The sequence below is a fragment of the Triticum dicoccoides genome, chromosome 5A (genome assembly GCF_002162155.2).
Source record: "Triticum dicoccoides isolate Atlit2015 ecotype Zavitan chromosome 5A, WEW_v2.0, whole genome shotgun sequence".
Taxonomy (NCBI): Eukaryota; Viridiplantae; Streptophyta; class Magnoliopsida; order Poales; family Poaceae; genus Triticum; species Triticum dicoccoides.
The window spans coordinates 423,664,351-423,671,706 of NC_041388.1; the positions used below are offsets into that span (position 1 = coordinate 423,664,351).

The window sequence follows — 7,356 nt, forward strand, 5'->3', positions numbered from 1 at the left end:
GCCATTACTATTTCTATGGATATTTTAGTAAGAAATATTTTAGTAAGAAGAGTAAGGTATGTCCCTTGTTTCTCATCCTTTATGCATAAAACTGTTTATGCCATCCGTACAAAATTAACTTGCAAAAAGACCATGCAGATTTTAATAGGTTCTAGGAATGTCTTAAGAAACCATTGTAGACAACTTGGTTGCCTCATATATGATATATCTTTGCTTAGATCGATGTGTGGATGCTACATGTCGTAGGCTAGTGGGTTCCCTTGCTCAGATCGAGTAATAGTTGAGGCCACAGAAGTTGAAGGCGAAGGTGAAGAAAGTATTCTCTTGATCGGGTGACGAGGCGTCACAGGAGGCCGGTAATTATGATTGCTGATGAGCCTTTGATTTCAATTTGCCTCGGTGTCGCTCCCTTTTTACAGTCTTCAGTCACTCGGTGTCGTCCGCTTTCTTACATTTTCTGATGGGCCTTTGATTTCAGTTTGCCTCTTATATTTTTTTCCTAAGTTCCTCTTTTCCGTGGTTATGTTCTGATATGTTGTAGCATGTTAATTTTTTTGGTCAAGTACTTCCCCGGTTCCTAAATATAGGACGTTTTGGCAGCTGTGCGTGGCAATGGCCTCACGGAGGCACACCGGTGGTGGAGGGCTTCTTATCTCTTAATTAGGTCGTCACAGATGTGCGTGAACAATGACCCTACAAGCCAATAGCGGATCTAGCCCAATGGGCCAGGGTGGGCCAACAATAGAAGTGTTCATAAAAAATTTTTTTTCTTAATATTTTTTACCCTTTTTCCTATGCTATAAAGCTATTCCAAAAATGCCAGGGTGGGCCGTGGCCCACCCTGTCCACCCTCTACCTCCGCCACTGCTACAAGCAATGGCATGTCTCTGTGTAAGCCATGAAGCTCCTAAGTTTCCATGATCCAGGTGTGGCTGTCATCTTTATGATGCGTTGTGCATAAGCATAAGTAGTAGATTTAATTTATATTCATGAATGTAACTCATATCTAGACAGATTTACCTTGAACATGCTTAAAGTATATAGTCAGCTTGTATGAATGCCGCATATCATGCGTTTTATAATCATTTATAGAACTCTTTGTAATGCTTTGAATAATAATTTGCTAAACAATATCTAGAAAAGATAGCTTGAAGGAGCATGTGTAATTACTTTCATATATTATTTTAGAGTATCTAAATCCATATATGATTCATTATTGGTATCCAATGTTTCGCTTGTAAGCTACTTGGAAGTATCACTATTCAATTATCTTGGGCGAGGTTACTAAATGGAGCACCATGTATAGCCATTGTGGAGTTGGAGTTGGTTTGTACAAAATGAGAATTTATTATGTCTGTTCATAAGTATTTCTACTGAAAATGTAATCTCCAAGAATTCCATATGCTGCTCATACCATGTCATAACTAGATTTGAAATTCTGAAGAATCCCAGATTCATGCAAATAGGTATTCTTTGTCACGAAATACACAAGTGGGACAGTTAAATAGTTAATTATGATGCTTTTTTCATTAGATGATTCATTTTAGAATTAATTTACTACTGAATTTTCAATGGACCCACACTACACAACACACACACACACATAACAAAAAAAAATCATGTTTTTGAACTGAACTATCATTCTTTGGCGGAACTCATTTTCACTACTAGAAACTCCCATTTTACCTAGGGCCGAGTCCTTTACCTAGAGCTCATTGGCCTCCTCAAGGGATAGTAAAGCAGTGAACAGTACACCCTAGGGGAAGATGAATTTTTGGGCAAAAAAAACCAGAAATATATTTCCAAGGGCCAGCCCTACTTAAATGGCATCAAGCCTGGCCCCGCTGTGGCACGTAGATGGACTCCGTCGATATTTTGGTCGACTTCGCGCCACTTATTTTGATGCCTCGCGCCTTTTCCTTCCTTTTCGTATAGTTGGGCCCACTGTTCAGGGAGCGATGGCACACGAGAGGGCGCGCATGTGGCAATATTTTGGCCGATTAGGTTTCTCCTTCCCTCGCTCGAAGCCCTGCGCCGCCAGAAGCCAAGATCTTATTCCCTTCTCTCCCGAAGCATCCAACTCAATCCAAGATCCAAACGCTCTCACCCCTGCCTCGCCGTGCCCCACCGTCGCCCGCCTCCCTGCCGCCCTGCCGTGCCCCACCGCCGCCCGCCTACCCTCCTCCTTGCCGTGTCCCATGCCGTCCCGTCGTATACTAGTGCCGCCTGCCTCCTGGCCACCCGCCCCGTTCCCTACCGCATCCACGGCCTGCTGTGTCCCCCGCCCCACCGCCACCCCGCGTCCCCTCTGGCCCGCCGTGTCCCCCGCCGCCCCACGCCGCACTGCCCCTGCCGTGCCCCCTCTTATTCCCCTTCTCTAGTTCCAGCGCTCCAGCGAAACCATGGCGTGACGGGCGTGGTGACCATGGCCACGCCGGCCGGGATGACGGCGCCGCGCCGTCCATTGTTGACCTTGTCGCGCCTGCTAGTCGGAAGACTATCGCATTTACCCGACGTTGTACCCCCCTCCTACCCAACAGGTTACCTCTATATCTCTCACTCTAACGTTTACTTGTGTGCTGGATCTTCAATATAAATCTGCATATTCAGTAGATCAATAGACTACGTGGGGATATAATCATGTGACACTATTTCTTTACCATTAAGTAGTTATTATCAGTTCGATTATAATTGCATAACCTACCCAGCAGTTATAGATACTTTAATCGGTAAAAGAGAGTAGGTTCAGGAAATGTTTGACAAGAACGCTGCAACAAGAGATATCATTAACAACTGTGTTGAATCTCAAGTTATTAAGAATCTATGGACATACATCAAGTATACTAGTATAGTAACCTTGTCTTGTTATAAAAGGGTCACTTTGAGTCTATATAACTGATAGTAGTAGCATCTTATTAATGCAGTCAGAGAGGCTGTGGTCTTAAGCACATTACCGTATCAGGGAGCCTAGTAATTTTCTACTATCTAGGCATTTCCCTTTTGAATATGTCGAACTGACAACCATGTCCATCTAATATCTATTATTATGTCAATTTGATTTTGATATCTAGTTGTATGCTAACTTTTGTGTTGTCGGTTGAATTGAGGTAAGCATGAAACATCAACGCTCATGGAAAAATGAGCCAAGAACAAGAAATAGTTTAGTTTGTTATGTAGTTACTGCCATAACTGATATTATTGTTGATTTATAGGCTATAAGGGCTAGATGATCAGTCCAGCAATGCGGTGTCAGGCATGGTTTGCTACATATGCAGATGAGACATCTCTGAAAAACTGAGATCTGGTTAGCACAAATCATTTGTACCATCAGGCACTTAAATTATACTATGATGACTATGTGTTTGCATTGGTTTGTTTGCACAAAGGAAACCATTAGTTGTTCATACTTTATTTATCATTGAGTTATCTTCTTTATCTGCAAGAACATGTTCTTATGGGTGTCATAGTCTGATGGTCGATGTATACTATCATGTAATGCAAGGGGCGAAGCCAGCAATCTGGCGTGGTTTGGTGTCCGCCATACGTAAAATTTGCTAAGACGTATGAAAATTTGAGCTAAGACGTGCCTCCCTGCGGGGCTTGATTGCTCATCGCCGGGTCGTGGCCTGATGCAGTGGGCTTGTAGGTTGTAACTTGACTGCACGTCAGCACATCAGTAAAACTAGCAATTACTCGGCAAGGCCGCTAGAGTCAGTATGCTATAATGGCGCCAAAGAAGAAAGTGCGTACTATGATGAAAGGCAATTGTGGTGGTTGAGTGAAATATGCTCTGCTATTCAATTTGTTCTAGTGCACTTCCATTGTTGAATGACCAATTGATTCGGTTCTGCTTGTAATTTTGTTATGCAGATTTAAAGAGCAGTTTTGCCAAGCAAGTCTCACTGAAGCCAGTTTAACTTTGGATGTAGTTGCCATGTTCTGTTAAGAAAGTAAAGCTTCATTATGGGTTTATAACTATGTATTCTTTATCGATCTTCACTATGACTTTATTCTTCACTACGGTTTTATCCTACTAGTTACCAATTCATGATTTATCTATAGTTTCTATGTTTTATAGATAATCTTTATGTCTGTCTGGTTAATATACATGATAAATTATTGATCGGTCATCCATCTAGTGACGTATGTTGAGTGCGAACACTTCAATTTTGGATTTTGGTTGTATTTTCAGAACACAAAGTAATATATATCTACTATTCTAGTGAGCTCTTGCCTAATTGCATGATATATGATTAGCTCCTTCATAAACCCCGCCACACCTAAAAATAATTTCTGCCCTCATCATATGCAGGCTCTTACACAGAATATTCTTGAGGTGATGCTATGTAGAGTTCGAGCTTATCAACATTCTTGCCAGCCTTTGGAACTAACCAGTTGGTGTATCTCTATTCATTTGCAGACTTTGGCAGCTAAACAAGGAATGTCTTATCAACAAAATTCCACCACCTCCAGTTCGACCAACTGCTTGTTTGATCGCTCTTGTAGATTTTGGAAACAAGCACAGAACTGCCAACTTCGTGTGCTCAGCAACATGTAGAACATGAAGTCTATTTGAAGACCAACTTTTTGGGTGAATGCATAGATAACATAGATACATATTGTTACAAGTTTTTTTGTAGTAGTAGATACTTGGATTGACCAACAAAGCTTGTACGTGCTGATTTAGTATTCTGCTAGTTGTAGCATTTTTTTTAATTTTGGTTCTAAACTGACCTTGAATCTGGTTTCAAACTGACCTTGGGTCTGATGTATGTGTCATTTGAACATAAATCTGATGCGTACATTGAATTACGGCTGTAATTATAAATTTGAATTATTGTTCAGAATTTAATTATTTGAATTATGTCTGCTATGAAATTAAGTTTGAATAGCATATTTGTTTATTAGGGGAAATGTTTCAGAAGGGCTCCAGTCTTTCCCTAGAGCCAAACTTGTTTGTAGGTAAAGCACCTTTCCACGTTGGACAGGCAGACAAGTTCATTTCTTTCCCTAGGGCCTGCAGCCCTAGGTAACCAAATGGTTTCCCTAGGGGCTTGGCAAGTGCACTCTAGGGAAAGAGCTCTTTACCGACTATACTTTACCTAAGGTTCTTTCCCTAGGGCAAGCTCTAGGTAAAGCCTTTACCTATGGTTTTTTGCATTTCACCTAGGGTATATGGCTAGGTAAAATCGTAGTTTCTAGTAGTGTTTCTGAACTGTATCATATGGAGTCTGTATTCTGAACAAACATGTGAAGTTCCATTGTTCTTCGTAATAATTTAGCTGCCAAGCATTTGTTAAAAAGGGACTGTTTCTTCCCTTTGTACTTGGCTGAAATATTGTTTTATTAGGAAAATTCTGCATATTTTGTATATTTGGAGTCATTTGTTTGCAGACTGGTGCCGTTCTTGCAAGAACACAATTGACATGTCGTGCGGAGTAGGAGATTTTTCACTGGTTATTATACATGCGTGAGACCTCAGAAGTTATAGGGGAATCAGTGACGCCACATTCAAGATCAGTATTAGTTTTTTTAGGGAATGATAAGAGAAAATGACGGGGCTGCGGTTTTGGGAGCTTGGTTGTATGGATCCGATTGTAAAACTATCTACTCCTACCAATAGATATGACATTGCTCATGTCAACTTTTCAAAAATAATATGCTTGTTTGCGATGGAATATGAGTGTACTTTCTTTAAGATGTAATACAAAAATACTTGTTTTTGTGATGTAATATGGATATACTTCATTTTTTTGTGTGTGCGCGCGCTCGCATGCTCATTTTTAAGGATTTCGTGAATGGAATATTGTACTTTTGTGCGACGAAACAAAACATTCTTATATAATCAATTTGCTTCACATGAATATAACTTTATCTGATGCTTGAGATGATTAACAATGATCTAAAGTGTATTAGATTTTTGGATGACCAAGCACTTATTACAACAAAAAATGTTTGTCTGTACATTGAATTTGCAACTACAGAGGTTCGGACACCTTATCAAAATATTTTCTCTGCAATTATTTGGTTAAATCTTGCGTCTGAAAATTTATGTAGGATGTTTTCCTTTTTTGTTCATAAGTCTAACTAGATGGATGAGATTTTTTTTATATTGTATTGCCGTGCGTTGCACGTGCAAGCTTACTAGTGACTCGATAAACTCAACTGTGATAAAATACATCTTGGGAGGGGAAACACTTCAATTATCCAATAAAACTTGGGAGTGAAAATGGTCATGCATAACATCGACGTTGGAACAAATTTATTAATGTTGGTCAAAGTCTTAGTGCAATACAAACATATGATTTACAGGAGGAAATTTCGTTCTATGCCCTCGTCAAAGCAAATTATTTTTACTCACAGGACTGACTTTTGTCTTCTTTATTTTAGCCTCTCAGTCAAATTTTAAGCAAGCACCACACATTTCACAACTCACAAAAAGAAACTTCAGTACACGGTGGTTGGATTAGTCAAAGATTTCTTATCTTACAATAAAAATGTATGATTACTTATGAGCTGATATATATAAAATTATACCCAGAAAGATTAGGCCTTGCTATATCTGTCAAAGCACACTTTAAAATTCTCACAACAATTGTGATACATGTACAAGATGGCAGGCACCTAACAATAGTCAAAACGGTATATGTACGTTTCCAAGGTCCAAAGATCCTGAGAAGACCGTGGTCATCTTCAATAAAATTCAGTGTCTCAAAAAGTTGGCCAAAATATTTCTACAGAGAAGAGATAATTGCTAATCCATAGCTCTGTCTCAAGAGTGACTAATAATATGATACTATTTTTTTTGCAAGAAAACGACATATGCTATGATACCTAGATTTTTATCTTAGCAACCGAGAAGATACTCAGAAATCGGAACCAGTAGACACCTTTGTTGTGTTGCTTAACGAATGCATTCACCTAGCTGCCAATCTCACATATATAGCTAGTGCTCTAGACAATCAACTTCATCTACCAATTCAGATATGTAGTAGTTGAGAATCAACAATGAACAAAGCACCGATCGGCAAAGCATAGTTGCAAAAACAGACATGTTCCTTCTGAGGAGGGGCTTACTAATAGATTGAAGAAAAGCCCCAGAATGAAGCGCACCTTCAACATCAACCGGTCCCAGCTAGCGCCAACTTACCTCGCAGGTCACGGCTGCGTCGCTATGAATGAAGAGATGAAGAAATTAAGAACAGTAAAACTGAGCCTAATCCCTGCTCTCTCATGAATTAGACATTTCTGGCCGTTTGATTTCGTATGTTAAACGTTTCTGACCATCCGATCTAAAGTTAGCGCTACGTTAGCCGCGAACTGGGCCTAACCTCGCAATGGCAGCTACTCCCGTAG

The 7,356-nt window shown here is 40.0% G+C and overlaps 1 long non-coding RNA gene across 1 annotated transcript; it reads left to right on the top strand.

Moving 5' to 3' along the window:
- The first annotated feature begins 2,024 nt into the window (after positions 1 to 2,024).
- LOC119302016 lies at positions 2,025 to 4,809 on the top strand. Its single transcript, XR_005147303.1, has 3 exons — positions 2,025 to 2,540; positions 3,213 to 3,304; positions 3,871 to 4,809. It is a non-coding gene; the product is annotated as an uncharacterized LOC119302016 (long non-coding RNA).
- The last annotated feature ends 2,547 nt before the right edge of the window (positions 4,810 to 7,356 follow it).